General features: G+C 44.1%; 1 long non-coding RNA gene across 2 annotated transcripts in view; it reads left to right on the forward strand.

Annotated features, from left to right (window-relative positions):
- The first annotated feature begins 4,206 nt into the window (after window positions 1–4,206).
- Window positions 4,207–21,780, forward strand: part of LOC138515533 (uncharacterized) — a 137,855-nt gene continuing 120,281 nt past the window's right edge. Inside the window, exon 1 of one of the 2 annotated variants that reach the window (XR_011282055.1) lies at window positions 4,207–4,264. This is a non-coding gene — a long non-coding RNA (uncharacterized lncRNA). Of the gene's footprint in view, window positions 4,265–4,408; window positions 4,542–21,780 lie in introns of those variants that run through there. The other variant, XR_011282056.1, reaches the window with a different exon arrangement.

Raw genomic sequence — 21,780 nt, forward strand, 5'->3', positions numbered from 1 at the left:
GAACAAAAAACGTTTTTCAGCCTACTCTCATTCATTTTCACATAGAGAAAAAGTGAAATTTTTGGGAAGCAGTAGCGTAAAAAGCGCTAGACGGATTTAGTCCAAATAAGAAACAACTTGGTCAGAAAGTATTGTCTTTATTTTCTAGACTGGTTTGGGGTTAACCCGCCAAGTCGTTTTTAAAATATAGGACAGAGAAGCGGGTGTCCTTTATTCTTAACTCTCATGGTGCTTTGCAGCAGAGAGGCTTTTCAGAAATGAAAAACCACCATTGTTTTTTTCTTGATGCAAGCAATGACCACGATAATACCTAGGGAAGGTGAAATCAAAAAGTGCTCAAGAAGCTATTTGGAGGAGCAAAAGGATGCACTCACACAGGCTAGAGGTGGGGAGGGGCGACGAGGACACCAAGTGAAGTGTGGTGTAGGGGTGGTCTGGAGAATGAGTTACAGTTCAAACCTTTTTTGCTTATCAGATTTCAGTTTATCAAAGAAATACCATGGGAAGCTCAGGAGAATGCAGCGGGAATAAAGCAAGACACACTCTGCAATGAAACTGCGTCACATAAACCAAAGAGTAATATGGGGTAATGAGAGATGGCCAGAGAGGGAAAAAGCAACTGACAGGAGTGGGGGTGGGGGTATGAAAAGAGGAGGGGGCACCTGGTGAGTGCCTGAAAGTACAGAGAAGCGTTTTTGATTTTCAAGCATTATCAGGGAAATACTCAGGGAATCCTACAGGCATGGTTATTCCATTGTCATTTTTGGGTTAAAAATGGGGGAATCATGTTGGAATCGGAAGAGTGAAAGAAAAAGAGATTTTACACCTGCAGTGGTCACATCTACTAGGCAGGGAGCAATGGGCTTTTGTGACACTGGTCATAGACAAACGCCATGGCTAGCGGGCCCCAAAGAAACATATTATTGCAACATGTACAGTGGCATCAGCCAAAGGCTATAGTCAGTGTGCCCCAAAGAAACCTACTGGTGCAACATGTTCAATGTCCAAAGCCAATGTTCATGGCTGGTCAGCCCCAAAGAAACTTATTGGTGCAACATGTACATTGACCATGGCCGAAGGATGTGGACAATTGCCATGGCCAAAGGTCAGGGCTAGTGGGCCCAAAGGAAACCTATTGGTGCAACATGTACAGCTGCCAAGGGCAAAGGCCAAAGAGCATGGTTAGTTGACCCCAAGGAAACTATAGTATAAAAAAAACCTTGAAATTCTATGAAAAACCTATAGTTAAGAGAGAGTTAAGTTGAACATATTTAACTTGAAAAATACATAGCAACAAAACCTTTGAAATTAAGTGAAAAAACATTGGTTAAGATGATCAGATTTAACAAAACCCCTGAAATTCAGCAATCTCATTTTGAGCAAGTCCACCTCAACTCTGTGCCTACTGCTGTGCAGCATATGTTGACAATGATGACAACACAAATGACATCACTGACAACCTCACTGGAGACATCACTAATTGCAGCATGATAATCAGTACAAATGAATGCGCCACACAGAATCATATCAAACTCTCTATGGCCCTCATTACAACACCGGCACTAAACCATGGCGCTATTAGCACCATGGTTGGTGCCGGTGTTGTAACAAGTCCGCAATGGTGAAATGGGGAAATACCGCCCCATTCCAAGGTTGGCGGGGCAGTATTTCCCCATTTCCCCATGGCCCTTCCCCATTCCCATTTTTGCCCCATAGGGCTCTATGGGAATGGGGAAGGCGGCAATTACGGTACCGCAAATTGCGGTACCGTAATTGCCTGCGAGGTCCCTATGCGGGTCCCTACTTTAACAGCTGGTCCAGACCAGCCGTTCAGGTCGGGTCCCGCAAAGGGACCTCGTAGTAAGGCGCTAAGTGGTTAACGGCGCTGCAGCCTTTTACGGCGCCGTTAACCACTTAGCGCCAGGGTCGTAATGACCCCCTATGAGTGTATTGTTCCATGCCATGTTCTTATTATGAAGTGTAAATAAATAAGATATTTAAGAGAAGAGGTCAACAAAATATTCTAACCAATTTATCAGAAATTGCATATATGATGTTGTAATAGAGGACCTCCATAAAAAAGTAACTCCAGGGATTAAAAGTAACCTAAAAGGAACAGAGCGCACACCAAGCAAGAAGTAAGACAAATGTATTGGACCCAAACAGCTGGGAAGCATGGTGCAGACACCCCAGTGGAACTGAGCTGAATGAAGTGAGCTGTCAATGCCGCCCACTGCAGCTGAACATTTTATACATAATTTGCCAAATTACCAGAGAACATTTCAGTTACATTTTTAAGACAGGCAGCTGATTGGTGGGACTACGTCAGTCTCCTATATCCAAATATATGTTGAATAATCCTCATTGGGTGATACGTTTTTTGGACAATGTTACATTAACACCCCTTGTGATGTCACAAACCTTCCAACACCGCCCCATAATTAGGTGATTGTGCTGATCAGTGAAAACACTTGTTTGCCATTATTTGGCAATGCATAAAGTACAAAATAGCTTGACATGGAAAGGGGTGAGACATTCACACTGGGTTGTACCAATTGTTGTACCAATTGTTTGCCCCCGTGCAGGACACTGTACAATGTTGCACCGTAGGGACACCAAAACCTGTCCCTCGTGATTGGCTTCTTGTTCCGTGCCCCATAACCCAACCCCAACGCTCTAGCCCCCAGCTCCTGTCTCACACTTTGCTGCCAAGTGTAATCTGAAAAAGCTATACCACACTGTGGCTGGAGTTTAATTAACAGTATTACATTTCTATTTCCCATCCAATTCTCATGCACCCAGGTGCCTAGTTCATTGGCCTCTAAATTATCTTTTAGAGTGACTTTGCTGTTGCTGCATTCTTCTGGGAAACTTCAGCCGTGCAGCTTTTCAGCACACTGTTTCTGCTGAATGTTCAATAACTACATACTGCTGGTCACACAGCACCCCGCAGCTCCTTTCTTATGAACTTTGTGCAACAAATGCTTCCCTAAAGTGGGCCTACAAACAAAATGGCTTCTCTATTGTTCAGCTATTGCTCAAAAGCCCCCATGTCATATACTCCTCTACACAATCTTGAACCCCACCCGGTACCCCCTCTATACAACTACCTCATATATGCCCAAAGCATCCACCCCTCATTGCGTTCCACCCTAGGACTTCTCGTGCAACACTTGCTTCTGGTGTCGCTTTATGCAAGCAGTGCCACGCTCAAGGCGTCTCCACCCAAAATGTCACCCCCCCAGATTGCTCTTGACGTCACCAACTCACTTGCACAACTGGTACGAGCAACCCCCCCCCTCAGCCCACCCTTGACATGGTTGGAGCCGGACCTGTTTTTTTCACTTGTGACAGTAAAATAATGTGTTGATATGTCATTAAGTCAGGAAATTGTGTTTTAAAAGAACGATTTTGTGTTACTGATGGGATTCTCCTGTCTATTAGGAACTGGTTGTTAAGTTTTTTCAAGCTCTTTTCAAGTTTCATTTTGAAATCTCACATGTTTGAAAATGGTTTAACGTTTTAGGAACTTTCAAATGATTTTTGCATGTTGAATTATTGTGCAGTGGTTACCTATGTGGGTACAGACATTCTCACCCCCAGATATCTCTAGATCTAATGTTGATTTCAGTTTTACTATTTAGTACCACCCTGACGGTTTTTGTGTGGCCAGGCATGGGGGCTGGGGCATACTCTGTTTGCCTCCTTCCCCCTATGTTTTGCCTATTGGGACACATGCCCGGACTTACCACATGTGATAGACCCAGAGGGAGTGCCATGGGCACATTAAGTTACATCACTGGCTGTATACAAGGGGTTGAGTTTTACACGTCGTGTTATATTCCTCTGTCTAGTTGGTTATAACTAGGTCTGGGAGATTTTCCGTCCTTGATGTCGGGCGCTAACTACTGTGATCTGCAGGAATCGGACTTTGGATGATGGAGGAGGAGTTAAAAGGGAGTTTAAACTTGTCATGCAGGCTTTCAGTTGCTCGTTTGAAATACTTTTATTTTGGCTGCTAGGATTAGCATATACGTTTTAGTGACAACTGAGTTTGGGTAATCGAGTATATGGGGTCTGTACACTCCATTACTGTCTTAAAATGGCGGTTAATACGCGCGCATTCCCTCACCTGTGTGTGATGACGTACACAACGTTATCTACCAGGATGCGCATGCGCACGTATCCACTGGCAGAGTAGCAGTACGGAAGGACGGTGCTGGGACGCTTTGCTTCTAGTCCACGGAGATTAGAGGCTTTTCAGGTAAGCATTTTAGAACTAATGGAGGTGCCTGAGAGCAGAGCATTACGGACATTTTGTGAGCACATAATCTTTTTTGACTAACATATTACAGATATTGGTCTAGTATGTGCCCAGGCTTCACTATTGTTTTGCTTGTCATTTGTAGTCTATTTTTGAATAGCTGCAGGTGTACGGCAACTCGCCGAGTCCCTTTGGAATTCTTTGGAGGAGCTTGATGCTCTGGAATCCACCCAGCCTCCTCATTGAGTTTTTTGATGTTTATAATCCCCGGTTAGGGGTGAGTATACAATGTGATGTAACACATTGGTGTTTTCGGGTCTCTTTAGGGATTCTATTCACTTTCAATCGAAACACTGGCATCTGGTTCACGGAGTAATGCTAGAAATTGGCATCTGGTCCACTAAATGGGTTGGGAGGTTAGCGTGTAAATTTGCATGACAGTTATCTACATGTAGTTTGAACAAGAGATGCAGGATGTTGGGGCTACCTAGTGGACGTATGGGTCACATGGTATTCTGGCTGTTATTTTTTTATCAGGATCCTTTTGTGAGATTTTGTTCTTTCTCTCTGAATGTGAAGATGGGTATATGGTGGTGGTGGATTATTAATTGGTGGTTGTTCTACATGCTTCTGAGTATCCTGACGTGTGTTTGTCTGTGCCTTCATAGGTTACCCGCATTGGTGAAGTTTGTACAAAAGGAAGCAATTTGACATTTATTTCCCACACATGATAATTCCTGGTGCCTATGGATGGAATTTCATTGTGTGGGATTGAAGACTTATGTTACAATGTGTATAAGTTGCAACTCAGAATATGAGCAATAAGCAATGAGTCAGTATTTTTGGATCTTGCATTTGAACTCATCATTATATTCACAGAAGAACGACGTGACATTAACAGTGACATTAACAGATTTATGTGTTAGCTTTAAACAGAATTTTGAAAGCATTCCTGAAGAAAAGGTTTTCAATGTTATGTTGTTCACCGTTATGTTAAACTTGTGTTAACTCATTGAAAATACAAATTAACAAATTGTTTTGTGTTGATCAAATAAGATATTTTGCTTTTGCATACTTTTGCGATTATAGGAATTTTTGTATATACATGATTCGATGAAGTTGAATGAATGGGGGATTCAGCAATCACACTTAGTCCCCAACATATACATTATTATTAGCTGTGGGTTCGGAGGAACCCTATTAGAGTGCATCCTGGGGGTTACTGTACAGTGAAGCACAATTTTGGTTTTGCTCTGGAGCTGGACCTTTACAACAATGTAATTATTGATTAGGGATTCGAGCAGAGAAAAGCCTAGTGATAAAACACTCCCGGTGGCTTACTTATCACTTGTTGGTCCAGCTGTAACTGTTGGGATGTCCCAAATAATGACTTTCATAAGGCTTGTTCAACAGTGGCTAATTTGTTTTTCATCTCTGTTGGATGTAGAATGACAATTTTGATTAGCAGAGGGCAAGGCATGGGCTTCAGTTGCACTGGTCAAACTACTTCCAATTGCTTTTTGTGGTGTTAGCTATTACCACGAGGTGGTATCACCAGAAGTAAAAATGTTTTGATAGACATTTGTTTTTTATTTGTTTTATTTTTAAGATATAAATACAAACAAATAAGATACTAAATCATTAAAACAAAGAACATAATGCAAAGGTGTTACTTGCCATGGGTTAGGTAAAAGAAAATGAAGGACCAAAAGGAAACTAACCTAAAACAATACAATCATTACTGTGTTTTATCATAAGATAGCTAATGCCTCATATTATGAAAAATGACTAATAAGACTATAACTCCCACTCATCCTCGATTATTGAGATAGAGTAACAAACTGGAGTTCCAATAGAATGTAACAAGTCATGCAGAATCCTGCAGTGACGTGTCACCTTGTAGAAGAACTCTTTTTTATGTCCCCAAATGTCTTTGTTTACCTGTGGGCAGTAAAGAAGCACAGTATTCAACTTCCTGTTCAAAACAAATCTCAATATCTTTAAGCCATGCCATACCCATTTGTGTGGGGCCCTCCATACACAATTTACAACACATCTTTCATGTCATGTTATCAAAAGTTCCCAACATTTTCTAACCCCACTGGGGACAATTCTCCTCTATCCCAGAAGTCCCATCAAAGGAGAGTCTCAACATTCATACTGATCACTTATGAGGCAAATCGAAAACATCTCGCCCCAAAAGTTTGCAGTAGCAGAACATTCCCATCCTAAATGGAGAAGCCCGGCATCTGAGGATTTACAGCTTACCCGGCAGTCAGATCTTTCTGGATAAATTCTATGAATGCATCTAGGAATTACATATGTTTGATGTATGAATTTAAAATGTACCAATGTCTGTAATTCAGTGAAACCCATTTGGTGAAACCCCTGATGTACTTCCATTGCGAGTCAGTATCAGGGTCTTCAACTCGGTCACCCATCGATCTTGCTCTGTCTCAAACAGCTCCTCTAAGCCACCTCCAATGATTTGATATTATGTGGAGTTGAACCATCCCACCCCTTTCATTCAATCATATCTGTTAAAGGAGGACATACTTTTGATACTCAAGGGAAAGAGACAAACTTCCTACTCAGTCTGTTGTGCAACCTCCAATTCATTAATATATCGGTAGGAGATTGCCAACCCATAGTCTGAAATTGTTGCATTGTGAAAAATCATGCTTCAGGTAATAAGTCTCCGAAAAAAGTTCAGTTTTAGCCTGTCAATTATGTCAAAGAAGTGTCTCTCCATGGTCAGGGGAATACCCAGACTAATGGCTAATAGCTGTTAATACAATTTGTCATAGCCCATTCTCAATGTGATTTGTGACCATGCTGTGTGCATGCACACTACCATATTGATCTCAGGGTTACTCTTGGGCATCTCAGAAATAATTAAAGAATATAGCAGGGAGGGAGGAGCAATTGTCCTATCCATAGTTACATCTGGGCAGATTGGTGCCTCCGCATACCAATATGACAAATAATGGACCTGTGCTTCCAAATAACGTTAATACAAAGCTGGCGCTCCCAGAACTCCTTGTTTTGATGGTGCTGTCAATATTTACAACTAAACAAGAGTTGTCTCTGGTGGTTAGGGGTTTACTTCTTACCACTGTGCAGAGGAAGAGTTCCTCTGATGCCTTCCTTCTCACTGTTGGAATACCATACCCTTCTATGGTGGCCTGTTGTTTGCTCCTTACCACTCTTCCGAGGAAGATTCCCTTTGATGATATCCTTCTCATTGTTAGGGTCTCAGACCCTTCTTTCATTATGCCCATTAACGTCCTTGCTAATACTGGGCTAGAGGAAAGCCACCTTAGCCTCTGTGTCAACCCCTGGGTCCCCTCCGGTTCTCATGTACCTCCCCTTGCCTCTTGCAGGGGTTTGCTATGTTGACAGGACTTCCTGGGAACAGTGAACACTTCTCCAGATCTGTGGGCTTCTCTCCTCTGCACTTGTAGCTTTGTGGCATCTTACTGGCTTTGGGATTCGGTCTGCCTCCACTCGGTGGCTGGAGAACTTCTTTGACGTCCTCTTGCTGCGTTCTGTTTTTCCACAGTTGTTGGTCGATGTTTTAATCTCCTGCTCTGGAGACTTCAGATGATGGCTGCTTTCCCAAACAGGACTGGATACTGCTGTACCTGCCACCACTGTGCTTCTCCTTATGACGGCGTTCAGCTCCGCTGCTGGGCTTGACACATCTAACAGTCCTTTTTTACTGCCTTAATCCTCATGCCTACTTGGTGCCACCTCATACCAGTGTCATCATATTCAATGCTATTTATGTCTCCTGTGTTCTTCTTCATCATAGTACTTTTGACTGGCCCTATGTTACAAAAATACATAGATTTGCTTTCAATGTAGTGGCTCTGGGCGTTAGGGAGGCTAAGGAATATCCAGGAGTAGCAACATTCATTAGTCTGTACACCAGGTGATCGTCCTTATCCCCAGAGTCGGAGCCCCTCCCCATGAGGTCCTCCAGCATTAAACCACCCATATGAGTCCTATTGTGTAGAGGCCACACCTCCGTAGCCACATGGAAAAGGACTCCCTCCCTGGGGTGAAATGACAAACCTTGTGAATCGTCACATACCCTTCCCCTAATGCTACTGGCTTCCCCATCTTCCTCTAAGGGAAATCAGGAAAGGAAATCGACATTTCTTTGCCCTTTCTGTGTTCCATGTAAAAACATAAAGGCTGGAGCTCAAGGAACCCGTCCAATGTACTTGGGTTTGTCTCTTTCCTCAGACTGTGCCAGGTGAATGGTGAGGAGTCCGTTATTAGGGTTAATGTTCTTCCTGTCAAATAGTAGTTTAAATAACCCACCACCCAATGTATTGCTAGAGCCTCTAGTTCGATGGTGACATAATAATTTTTTCTTGGGAAGAGTTTCCAGCTGATGTATATAACTGGATGCTCTCTGCTGTCATACTCCTGGGATAAAATGCCCCCTAGCCATACCTGAGAAGTGTCTGTCTGGAGGATTATTTGTTGACATTTTGAACTTTTAGAGCAGGTTCATCGCATAAGAAGTGTTTCAGTGTATTAAAACTTGCCTGATCTTCCTTCTGCCGTTAGAGTTTTTGTGGTTCAGCATTTTTCAATGTATCAATGAGGCGGGATGTCATGACCGTATAGTTGGGAATAAACCTATGGTAATACCCAGCCAACCCCAAAAAATTAGGCTTCGTTTGGTCTTTGGGGGATGTCAAGGTCACGCAGGTCCCTGGCGCAGGAGTGGAATTAACCAACCACCCCCGCAATGGTCTTGATGCCTGCAAGTCAGTGCTTACACAGACATTTGCGACCGGAGCAGGGAAAGAGTGTTAGGGTCTCATTGGTTGGATGGGTTGGTTGGATGGGTAAGGGAAATTAGGGTAACCGGAAAAACGGTTAGTAGAGTTTATGTACAGGGCTGGTGGAGATTGGGAATGGCTTGATTGCTGCACACCTTTAACTCCTGCTAAACAAGGCATCTTCCATGATGCTTCAAGGTTGGTACACTGTTCACAAATTTACCCCCAAAGCAACTTTAACCACTATGTTAAATCACATAGAACTAAGCATATATATAGAATGTCAGTTAATGATTCACTAACTCTGAACATCGATGCATGCACACTTTTCTCTGTTTAGTTGTCCAAGTCCAGAATCATGGTCCTTAGTGTCACCAGTCGGGAGCTGTCAGTCTTGTGCTGCGTCTTGGAGGTTTTACAGACAGGGTCCAAGCTACAAAGAAAGAATACAGAGTTATTACCTGTATTGGGTTCATACAGTCATTCTCTCTCAATCCCGCATTCGTACATTTACACACACACACACACACACTTCCAGTGACGTGCAGCCCCGCACGTGGTTTCTGAAAGACTGTCCTCACTGAATTTCCCCAAAGTAAAGCTGCCCAATAATTGTAGATTCTGAGTTTTCCCTCAGCTCCATGATATCGGAGACACGTTCCTCCGTTGACACACAGAATGCTTTTTTACACATGTTCCAAGAAATATTCCAACCCAGGGCTAGTATCCTCCTCAACGCAGGAATACAACAAATGCAAAAATGAGTCGCCTCAGATGTGGCTACTTATCTTGGTTTGCAGGCGCAGGGGTGATTGGTATGGGCTGAATGAGAGATTCCCCCGGCGCTTCCCCAGCTCCCTCTGCAGCGCTCCACGAGTCTTTTTGCAGCGCTTCCCCGCTCCCTCTGCATCGCCTCCCCAAGTTATCTTTTCGTAGGCAAGGGGCCGGATCCTTGATCTGGTGGGACGGGGCCCCTCACGCATAGTTTTCGCCGGAGCTGCTCTGTGCACGTCCTGCTCCGTTGAGTTCTTGAGCACAAGCCCCGTGCCCTGGAGCTTGCGCATGCGCGGTGACTCACACCACACCCGGTCTGCTTCCTGATTGGTTGCCCATGCCCAAAGTATGCTGGGCAATGTAGACTTGCTGTGCTTTTCACCTACAGAGAGTACAAAGCAGTCTCCTGTAAGGCAGCACACCTTTCTTGGGAGTTTTTAAAGAGTTAGCATTGTTTCCAAATGGAATATGGTGCACAGCACCTACACACCTACCTGCCTTAGCATTGTTTGTATGTTTTGTCTGAATGTTTTGTCTTTTCTTTGGTCTGCCCCTGACATCACCCCCCCACAGAAGGCCAGCGGTGGCCGGGGTTTGTCTGGGTAATTCTGATGACAGGTGTGCAACAATCTTGGGCCATGCACATGAGTGGAGACTACCAGGAGCGATCCTCAGGTCCATACCCAACCCAATCTACCAAGTAAAATACCTGTTCATTCTTATCTTTTTGGAATTCAAGATAGCCCGAACCTCATACTCGGGTTCCCATTGTACCATAATGGGTGGTGGTTTTTGTGTCATAGTAGTCTTTGGGGCTGGCTTTAATAACGAGGTATGAAATGTTGCATGGATCTTCATTTGGGGTGGTAGTTTTAAACGCATGGCCACTGGGTTAATAATTTGTTCGATGGGAAATGGGCCCAAATAATGTGGCTGTAATTTTCGGGGCCCATGCAATGGTATATTCCGGGTGGATAACCATACCAGATCTCCTACATGATATGGGGGGCTAACTCGATGGTGTTTGTCGGCATAGTTCTTATATGTGGTTTTGGATCGAACAAGATTTTCCTGCATCTCCTTCCATACTTGCTCAATGCACTTCCGCTGCCCTTTTAATGTTGGAAGGGCGGGTGTGGAAGGTGCATTTGTAACAGGGAGTACCCTGGGATGATGGCCGTAGAGGCAATAAAAGGGTGATTGCTTGGTGGATGCATGGCTTGCATTATTATATGCCAGTTTGGCTAACCACACATGTTGCACCCAGGATGCTTCCCTGCTGGTGATAAAACAACGCAGGTACTGTTCGAGCCCTGGTTCTCCTGCTCCATTTGGCCATCAGTTTCTGGGTGATAGCCTGATGTTAAGCCCACATCCATCATTACCAAATTCTCGCCAAAACCGGGAGGTGAATTGCGGTCCTCTATCGGTAACAATTTGATGTGGGAGCCCATGAAGGCGCACTACATGCCGGAGAAACAACTCTGCAACCTTGCCAGCTGTTGGTACCCCTATACAGGGAATACAGTGTGCCATTTTCGAAAAGGTGTCTACGACCACTAATATGGATGTAACGCCCTAATTAGTTTTTTGGAGTACCCTCTTTCCTGAAATCTATTTGCAATTGACTTACATTCTATGTTATATGATGGTTCTTGGCTACAGTTTCTTTTTGATCTGAGAAATTCTCCCCTTGGTATATTTTGGATAACACTGCATCTATGGCTGCTAGCAGCATGTAGAATAGAGTTCACTGCTGTTTGCTTTCTGTGCGTGTTAGTCTGGATAGTGTTCTGCTCAATGTGTATTTCTAGATCTAGGAACACTATTGCGTTAGCATCCAAATGTGATGTAAAATTAATGTCAAAGGTATTGTCATTGAGGTAAAGAAGAAAAGATTCAAAGTGTTCCTGACTCCCATCCCAAATTGCTAAAACATCGTCAATATACATTTTCCAGGAGATGATCTGATTAGCTAATGCGGGGCATATTTAGCCCCCATGGCTATGCCCTTAGTCTGACAGTAGTATTCACCATTAAAGATGAACTCATTGTGGCTTAAGGTAAAGTCCAAGAAGTTTTTGAGTAACTGCAGATGTGCATGATGGGATGCTGAGAAGGTTCTGAAACATAAGTCCAAAGTCTCCAAGAGTAAAGTGTGGGGGATAGATTTATACAGGGCTGTGACATCAAGGGTTGCCAAGTAATATGTTGGTTTCCAGGTAATTTTCGATAAGGACTGTAAGGTGTGAGTAGTGTCTTTCAAGTACGCCGGAATAGCAGGCACTAAAGTTTTGATACTACTGTCGATGTAATCAGCTAGTGCTTCTGTGGCCCCTCCTTGCCCACTCATTATAGGTCTAACAGCTGGTAATTCCAGAAACGGTTTGTGAACCTTCAGCAAAAAATAAATTGTTGGAATTAATGGTTTGGATACCATAAGGAAAGCTTTCTCTTCATCGGACAATAGGTCTTGGCTATACTAGTATTGAAGCAAATCCTGAAGTTCACGCAAAGTTTGGCCTGTTGGGTTACCTATCAGTTTTTTTATAGCAGCCAGGGGTGGACAGGTGTTCCATAGCCATTTTAATATAGTTGGTTTTGTTAAGGATGACAATGTTGCCCCCTTTGTCTGCTTCTTTCATTATATTGGTACTGTCTTCCCGTAGTTCTTGTAATGCCAATCTTTCCTATTTAGTGAGATTATGGTTTTTGCTACTGAAGCTGGGGTGGGAACCATCAATATGGTTGTGAATTTCATTGGTAATTGTTTTGTAGAATATTTCAATCACATTATCTCCACAAATTGGGGGCATGAATTTGGACCTATTTCTATGTTCTTTAATATCCAAGTTCCGTTGGTAGATCCCAAGTTCTCTTTGGATATCACCTACTGTTTTAGGTTCTTCTTCAGACAGATTGGTGATTAGATGTATGTTTTCGATTTCTTGGATGCTTTTCTGGCTAATCAGTGGCAAATTTTCTGGTGGTTTGTAAGTGATAGGTTTGTTATGAAAGAATGTTTTCAATTTAAGTTTCATGGTGAACTTGTACAGATCAATTTGTACTTCTGTCATGTCAGGTATTAAAAAGTACCCAAGGAACTCTACGGTGGTACGATGGAACTCACACTTCTCCAATTTAGTGTACAGATGATGTTCCCGCAGCTTCTTCAGTACTGTGCGGACATGTTGGACATGTTCTTGTGGACTTTGAGAGTAAATTAATATGTCATCAACATAGATGACAGCACATATGTCTAAGTAGTCTCGAAGAACTTTGTCCAAGAAATGTTGGAAGGCAGCGGGCGTGTTGCAGTGGCCAAATGGCATAACCTGGTACTCATACAATCCGAATTTTGTACGGAAGGCGGTTTTCCACTCATCCCCTTCACGCACCCGCATCAGATGGTATGCGCCTCGAAGGTCCAACTTGGTGTAGATAACCGCGTCCCGAACCTGGTCCAAAAGAACTGGTATGAGGGGGAGCGGATACTGGTTCTTGATGGTAATCCAATTCACCCCGTGGTAATCTATACAAGTCTGGAGCTCCTCAGACTTCTTGGGAACAAAAAACAAGGGGGAGGAGACTGGTGAGTTAGAATGTCGTATAAACCCATTCTGCAAGTTTGTGCTCATTTTCCGCCTCAGTCAGCGCATATATGCGACTGCATGGAAGAACGGCTCCCTGCTCGAGATCTATCCGGCAGTCGAAAGATCTATATGGGAGTACAGTCTCCGCTGCCTTCTTGTTGAAAACATCTGCGAAGTCTGCATACTCTTCAGGTATGTTTTTAGAGCTTGCCTCGGCTAGCTGACCTTCTATGGCCCCAATAATACGAGGGGTCACTGTGGGCTTTTGTTAACAATGCGCTTGACAGTAGGGGAATTCAATTCTACCTGTCCAGAGGTCCATTGAATGTCTAGGTTGTGTTTCCGCAACCAGGGTAACCCCAGGATGAACCCAAATTGTGGGGCGGCAATTACGTCAAAGGCAATTCCTTCCCAATGAGAATCCCCACACTGTAAGGTCATTAATTGGGTACTGTGAATTATAGTCCCAGAAGAGAGAGGTGTTCCGTCCACTGCCTGGACAGATTCTGGTTTTGTTCTTGGCTGAACGGGGATGCCTAATGTAGCCACATACTTGGCATCTACAAAATTTCCCGTTGCTCCTTAGTCCACCAGCATAGTCACAGACTTCTTCTGCCCTAAATAACTCAAGTAACGCAATAACATGACATGAGAGGCGTAATTGGAATAGCCAGCATTTTGGGCCCTACTATCTAAAAAGCTCCATCAGGTGACCCCCACTACCGCCGAGCTGATGCGTTTCCCTGATTCTTAGGTTTGGTGGGGCATTCGCAAACAAAATGTCCTGATAACACACAATATAAACAAACAAAATCTTTCCTCATCTGCTCCTTTTCTTCCTTGGAAAAAGGTCCTTTGATGGAACCTATCTGCATAGGTTCCTTCCCACCTGACTTTTCTACAGACCCTCAGGGCCCCTGAGACTGATCTAAATGGACCACTGGATGTGTTTCCCCCCTTCTCCTATCACCCTGTCTCTCTGCTTGATGGTGATCCAGCCGTAGGGCAAGATCTATCATGTCCGTGCATTCACGTGGCTGTGGGTCAACTTGGGTGATTAGGTCTTTCAAATCGTCATGCAATCCTTGATAGAATAAGGACATTCTTTTCTCTACTGGCCACTCAGTCTCGGCTACCAGGCAGTTGAATTGTGTGACATATGTCACTAGTTCTTTGCTACCCTGCCTGAGTGTTAGTAGCTCTCTATCCTCAAACAAGTTGGCTGCCCGTCTATTGAACACTTTCTCAAACTCACTCAAAAACCATCCCAATCATATAATAGTGGCTAGTCCTTCTGCACCAGAGGATTGGCCCATGTGGTGGCATCACCAGTAAGGTACGATATCACAAAGGCCGTCCTTGATTGGGTAGATCGAAAAGCTGTGGGTTTTTCAGAAATTGAAGATGACACTGAGTGAGGAAGGTGGAGAATTTTTGAGGGTCCCATGAATTGTTGGCTCGGGCGACAATTGCACTTGTACTGGGATTGGGGCTGAACCAGGCAATGGTGCTGTCTGCGCTGTCAAGCTGCGGGTCTGCACCGATAGGGTAGCATATTCCTGCCTGGATGTAGCTAGTCCGTTCTTCATATCCTGTAGGGCTTTTGCAATCTCCTCCATGTTGCACAGGAGGGTCGGTTGCACCCACTCGGGCACCGTAATAATATGTGGGCTTGTACTTCTGTCAAGGTCCCTGGAGCAGGAATGGAATTAACCAACCACCCCCGCAATGGTCTTGATGCCTGAAAGTCAGTGTTTACACAGACATTCGCAACCAGAGCAGGGAAAGAGGGTTAGGGTCTCGTTGGTTGGATGGGTAAGGGAAGTTATGGTAACTGGAAAAAGGGTTAGGTAGAGGTTATGGACAGGGCTTGGGTGATTGGGAATGGCTTGATTGCTGCACACCTTTATCTCCTGCTAAACAAGGCAGCTTCCATGATGCTTCAAGGATGGTACACTGTTCACAACTTTACCCCCACATCAACTTTAAACACTATGTTAAATCTCATAGAACTAACCATATTATACAGTATGTCAGCTAATGATTCACCGACACTGAACATCAATGCATGCACACTTAGCTCTGTTAAATTGTACAAGTCCGGTAACATGGTCCTTAGAGTCACCAGTCGGGAGCTGTCAGCCTTGTGCTGCGTCTTGGAGGTTTTCCAGGCATGGGCCAAGCTACAAAGAAATACAGAGTTATTGCCTGTATTGGGTTCATACAGTCATTCTCTCTCCATCCCGCATTCGTACATTCACAAACACATACTTCCAGTGACGTGCGGCACCGCACGTGGTTTCCCAAAGACTTTCCTCACTGAATTTCCCCACAGTAAAGCTGCCCAATAATGCTAGCACGAGCTCTCGCCGCCCGTAGCTTGTAACTTCTGAGTTTGCCCTATGTTCCGTGATGTTGGAGAATGCTTTTTACACATGTTCCAAGACGTATTCCAACCCAGGGCTACTATCCTCCTCAATGCGGGAATACAACAAATGCAAAAATGAGTCGCCTCAGATGCGTCTACTTATCTTGGTTTGCAGGCGCAGGGGCGATTGGTATGGGCTGAATGAGAGATGCCCTCTGCGCTTTCCCAGCTTCCTATGCAGCGCTGCCCGAGTCTTTTTGCAGTGCTTCCCCACTCCCTCTGCAGCGCCTCCCGAAGTTATCTTTTGGTAGGCGAGGAGCTGGATCCTTGATTTGGTCGGGCGGGTCCCCTCGCGCGTTGTTTTCGCCAGAGCTGCTCTGTGCATGTCCTCCTCCATTGAGTTCTTGAGCACAAACCCTGTGCCCTGGAGCTCGTACATGCGCCACACCCGGTCTGCCTCCTGATTGGTTGCCCATGCACAAAGCATGCTGGGCAATGTAGTCTTGCTGTGCTTTTGGCCTACAGAGAGTACAAAGCAGTCTCCTGTAAGGCAGCACACCCTTCTTGGCAGTTTCTAAAGCATTAGCATTGTTTCCAAATGGAATAATGTGCACAGCACCTACACACCTACCTGCCTTAGCATTGTTTGTATGTTTTGTCTTCATGTTTTGTCTTTTCTTTGGTCTGCCCCTGACATCACCACCCCCTTTTGACATTTTGAACTTTTAGAGCAGGCTCATCGTATAAGATGTGTTTCAGTGTATTAAAACTTGGCTGATCTTCCTTCTGCCGTAAGAGTTTTTGTGGTTCAGCATTTTTCAAGGTATCGATGAGGCAGGATGTCATGACCGTATAGTTGGGAATAAGCCTCTGGTAATACCCAGCCAACCCCAAAAAATGCCCTTAGGCATCTTTTGGTCTTTGGGGGAGGTGTTTCTTGTACAGCCCTGAGTTTTTCCAATAGGGGTTGGTCTTGCCCATTGTCCATGAAAAGGCCTAGATATTTTGCTGCCAACTCAGCTAAATTACACTTTTTGAGATTAGCTGTAAGGCTGACTTATCTAAAAGTGCAGATGATCTCATAAAAGTGGAACATGTGCTCCTCCCGGGTTTTGCTGTGACTCACGATATTGTCCAGATATACGCCACAGAAGTTTGAAAAGGGTTGCAGTATCTGGGCCATTAGCCGCCAAAATGTTGCTGGGGCCCCATTAAGTCTGAAAGGAAGTACTTTGACATTAAATAATCCTCTGGCAGTGGAGTAATCCATCTTTTATTTATCAGAAGGTTTCAGTGGTACCTGCCAATAGCCCTTGCTCAGATCAATCATGGAGATATAGACAGCCGTTCAATGAGGTTATATAAGGCATCAGATAGGTGTTGAACTGGGACACAGAATTCAACTTCCAGAAGTTTATACCAAACCTCCACAACTGATCAGGTTTGGCCACAATGCCTACTAGAGATGACCAAAGACTCTGAGAAGGCTCAATTATGTCTGTGGTTAACATTTTATCCACCTCCTGAAGGACTATTTCCTTTCTCGCCTTCGGAATTTGATTAGGCCTTGAATTAATTAATTTGCCTGGGGGTATGCAAATGTAGTTTTTGACATCTGACTTACAGAAACTGATACAGTAAGTCCTCGATATCTTGTTGTTGTTGCTTAGGGAAATCAGATGGGATCATACTACATAGAGATGTTTCGTCAGATAACAAGATAGCCATTACGACAGAAGAATATTCTACTGGATGCGCTTTCCACTCCTTTAGGAGGTTGGTATGGTAGATTAATGTTTTAAGTCTTCCGTCTAGCTGAGTGGCATTATAGTCGTAAGGGCTGGTCCCTTCCAAGATTTCATAAGGTCCATAACATTGTGAAAGCATTGTGTGCTTTGAGGTGGGTAAGAAGATTAATACTTTCTGTCTGGTGAAAAAGGACCAGGAAACCACCTTCTTGCCATAATGATTTTTTGCCTGTCTTGGGTCTGTCCTAGATGTTTTTGGACTAGGTCCCCCACTATGTTTATGTGAGCTATTTGGGACGCAGGTAATACATCATCTTCCCTTTCCTCCTAGGTCTCCCGTAGCATGTACAGTAACTCTCTGGGGTCGCGTCCGTAAAGGAGCTCAAAAGGAAAAAATCCCAGGGAGACTTAGGGAGCTTTTGTGAAGGCAAAAAGTGCCCAAGGGATCATTGTGACCCAGTTATGTCTATTTGGTTTGAATAACTTTGTTGAGGCTTTAGTAAATTGCTCTACTAAGCCATCTGTTTGAGGAAGGTACATAAAGGTGTGGAGGGTTTTTATCTGTAACATCTACATTACTTCTGCAATCAACTTTGACATAAAGTTACTCCCTTGATCAGTCAATATTTCTCTTGGGAAACGTATCCTTGACAGAAAAGGGATTAGGCATTTAAGAATCTGTAGTGAGGTAGTATTTTTCAACATGAAGGGTTCTGGAAACTGGGTCGCATAATTTTGTACAAATATAATATACGTAGGCCCTCATTACAAGTCAGGCGTTAAGGGGTTAACGGCGCCGTAAAGAGCGTTGGCGCCGTAAAGAGCGTCGGCGCCGTTAAACCCTTAACGCCTGAACCGCACTTTAACACCTGCTTTTTGCAGGCGTTAAAGTCCAAGGCGCTAAGCGACCTTGGTGCTAATTACGGCACCGTAATTTACGGTGCCGTAATTAGCACCTTCCCCATCCCCATTATGCCCTATGGGGCAAAAATGGGAATGGGGAAGGGCAAATGGTGAATGGGGAATTACCGCCCCACTCACCTTGGAATGGGGCGGTAATTCCGCCATCCACCATGGCGGAATCCGGCATGGACGCACCAGGGTCCACCGCCTGACTTGTAATGAGGGCCGTAGTCTTTAATATGGATGGCACTAACAGAACCACTGTATCCACGCCAATTCTAGAGAATGGTACCTCTATAGGGAGAGGTTGTTGAGGTACAGGTGGAGGGGAGTGTGGAGCTGCTGCCTGGCATAGGGACTGTTAGGGAGAATTCTCAAGTATGGCTAATGTCCCTTACCTAGTGAGTCCCCCAGCAGCTTTGCTGGATTTCTAGGATTTATTTTTTCACCTCGTAAGAGTGTGAGCCTTTTTTTCCCACTCTTACATGTGTTTTGCTGTGTGTGTTTAACATGTTTGTATTTATGGACTGTGGAGCCTCACCTACTCCACAGGCATCATCTTCTTACTATGTGTTACACAGCACCCTCAGTGCAGTGACACAGGTTTGTCTTTTAGACTTCCCAACCGAGACTCCATTTTCTGGGGCTGATTACTGTCCCCCAGAACATGTAAAGTTGCTAATAACTTTACTAGTCTCTTTTATATCCACAGACCCAGTACAAACAATCTTACATGGAGTACTGGAAAGGGTTACTACTTATCCCTATTTGTCTGTCTCTCTTGGAACATTGTTTTGCTCCCTTTCCATTAAGACTTGGCTGGTGGCAGTGGTATCTACCCTGTTTTTTCTACCGCGTTTATCTTATATAACCATGATATTCTTTTAGGCTAAATTGGTAGCCTCGAACTTAAACCCACTTGACCAAATTGTTTTTAATATTGTTACAGCTGGGTTTAGTCACCATCTCTTTTTGGAAAAGTCTTTCTCGTGTTTGTCTCTATGCACCAAACCAGGTTTGGTTCCTTTGGTCACTGTCTTTTCGCAGGCTTCTGCACAGAAGCCCTCCTTTAGGCGCCTGAAACTCTGGGTAGGCAGGCTGTGAGGGAGGGGTTTTAGGACCCCTGCCATGGGTCCCCTTGGTAACCCAAGTCACACTCCTGTTTGATTGGCTGGGTGACTGTCCCCAGCAGGACAGCCACCCTCCTGTGTGATTGACAGCTAGACTGTGTGAATGGGGGAAAACTACATAAAAAGCAGGTCTCTGGGTCTGGAAGAGCAGAGTCGCCACTGGAACAAGAGAACCGAAGAGGAGCTGACAGAAGAGGACCCTATAATGACTGTACCGCCCGGTGAAGCCCTGCTGCAGGTCTGAATCTTCAGACTCCAACGACAGAGAGGATCTTCCAAGAATCTTCTTCCCTTGAGCTGGTGGGACCAACTACCTCACCCAAACTTCAAGCCAGGACCCCCTCTTCTGGTCGAATTCGCTGTACAGAGCAACCGTGGGCCAGATAGCCAAGAAGGTGGGACCCTGCTTGGGTTTTAATGAGCGCACCTTTTATTTGTTGCTTTGCTCTGCTGCTGGTTTCTTCCCTGGGTAGTGCAGGACCCTCCATTCTTCCTACTTCGTGTCAGTCCGACTGTCGCTTCAGTAACCGTGAGCCTGCTGGAACTACCAGGAACGTCCACCGCAGCTAAAGCTTCTTCTCCATTTAAGGTACTGTTCAACATCCGGTTGTTTGTTTCGTCCAGCCACGGTGGAAGGGTGTGAAACCTTTCGTCAATCTGAGGGCTTGTCCTTCTCTTCTCTTTAAGCTAACTTTTCTGCCAACCAACTTAGTTCTGAACTCTTAGCAAAGTCTTAACTGCAAACTACCCTGAACTGTGTGATCTTGAGCAAAAGTCTTTTGCCCTATTGACTTTGGCCCTAAGCCTACTTGACTTGATTCCATCACTGTGGTTCCTCTTTCTAGATTGCCCTGCTTACTTACCTTTGCTACTGCTCCCTTTCTGCCTAAATTAGTCTTTTCCTCACTTTTTAATTAACAGAGTGCCATTTTGCTCCCACTTCATTTTGTGAGCTTAACTTGTCTGGAAACTATTGGGAGTGGTGTGGTGTATTAAGAGTGTGATTTTTCTTGAACTGCTTTACTTTAGTGAAATGTTATACAACTGAAGAGTAAACAAATGTATATTCATTTACTTGGAAACCTTGAGTCAGTGTTTGTTTGAATCATAATAACTGCTGTCCTTTGTGTAAATATTTGATACTGCTCACTTGCTCTTGAGATAAGTCTGGCTGCTCAGCCATTGCTACCACTTTACTGTGTTGTACAAGCTTGTACCAAAGGTGCATTTGTGCTGCCACTTGTAGTCCTAATTGTGTGTAGTGTTCCAAACTGTACTGCATATAATTCTGCCTAACAGGGACATGTGGCTAAAAGGTTCCTAACTTCAATGTAAACCCCATGTCAGTAAAATGTGTTCATAATATGCCCCTGTGTTTTTGCTGTTTCCAAGGTGCCCAAAGTCAGATGGGCATGAGCCATTTGGAGAACAATTCTCATACGACTTCTAGGGATGACAATCTGAGCCCTGGCGACCCCTTCTTCTGTGAACTCTCCCCTATATAGAAGGCCTTGTTTTAGAAAAATAAATGGCCATCCTTAGACCTTCCTGCCTCTTCAGGCACTACTTTGACGAAAGATTTTTTTTAAAAAATACCTTTATTTTGAAATTTGGCAGACAACCAGAAATATATTTTACACATCATGCATGTGTGGTGACATAATACAATATAACAGGCCGATTACAACAATGATACAATATGTCTCTCTCCCTTCAGACCATCATTCAGGCCCCAACATATCCCCCCTCTTCTGCAGTCTAAGTAGAAAATGCCCATTCCGAATACATTGTCTGTTTCAGATAAGTCTGCACTGGTTCCCAAATGTCCTTAGTCCTGCTTGCCGCAGTTAACCATGGCTACATATGCCTCTTCCCTATCATTGGTGTAAGTTAAGTCTTTCAACCACTCAGAGCACATTGGAGCGTGTTCTGATTTCCAATGTATAAGGATGCACTTTTTGGCTACCATGCAGGCCACAGTAAACAATCTGTCATCTGCAGATGACTATTGAGACTGTTCCTATGTCTCCCAGGAGGTACTTAATAGGAGACATGATAGGAGGGATTTAAGAGATATCTTGTAAAGTACTTGCTACTTTTTTTATTTGATTTAGTTGAAAATTCAACTTTACAAATATATTAAAACAATCGTTTAGTAATAATATGTAAATCATTTAGTCATAATATTATATGCTCAGTAT

This window comes from Ambystoma mexicanum, chromosome 6q, assembly GCF_040938575.1.
Source record: "Ambystoma mexicanum isolate Mex_15411 chromosome 6q, UKY_AmexF1_1, whole genome shotgun sequence".
Lineage (NCBI taxonomy): Eukaryota > Metazoa > Chordata > Amphibia > Caudata > Ambystomatidae > Ambystoma > Ambystoma mexicanum.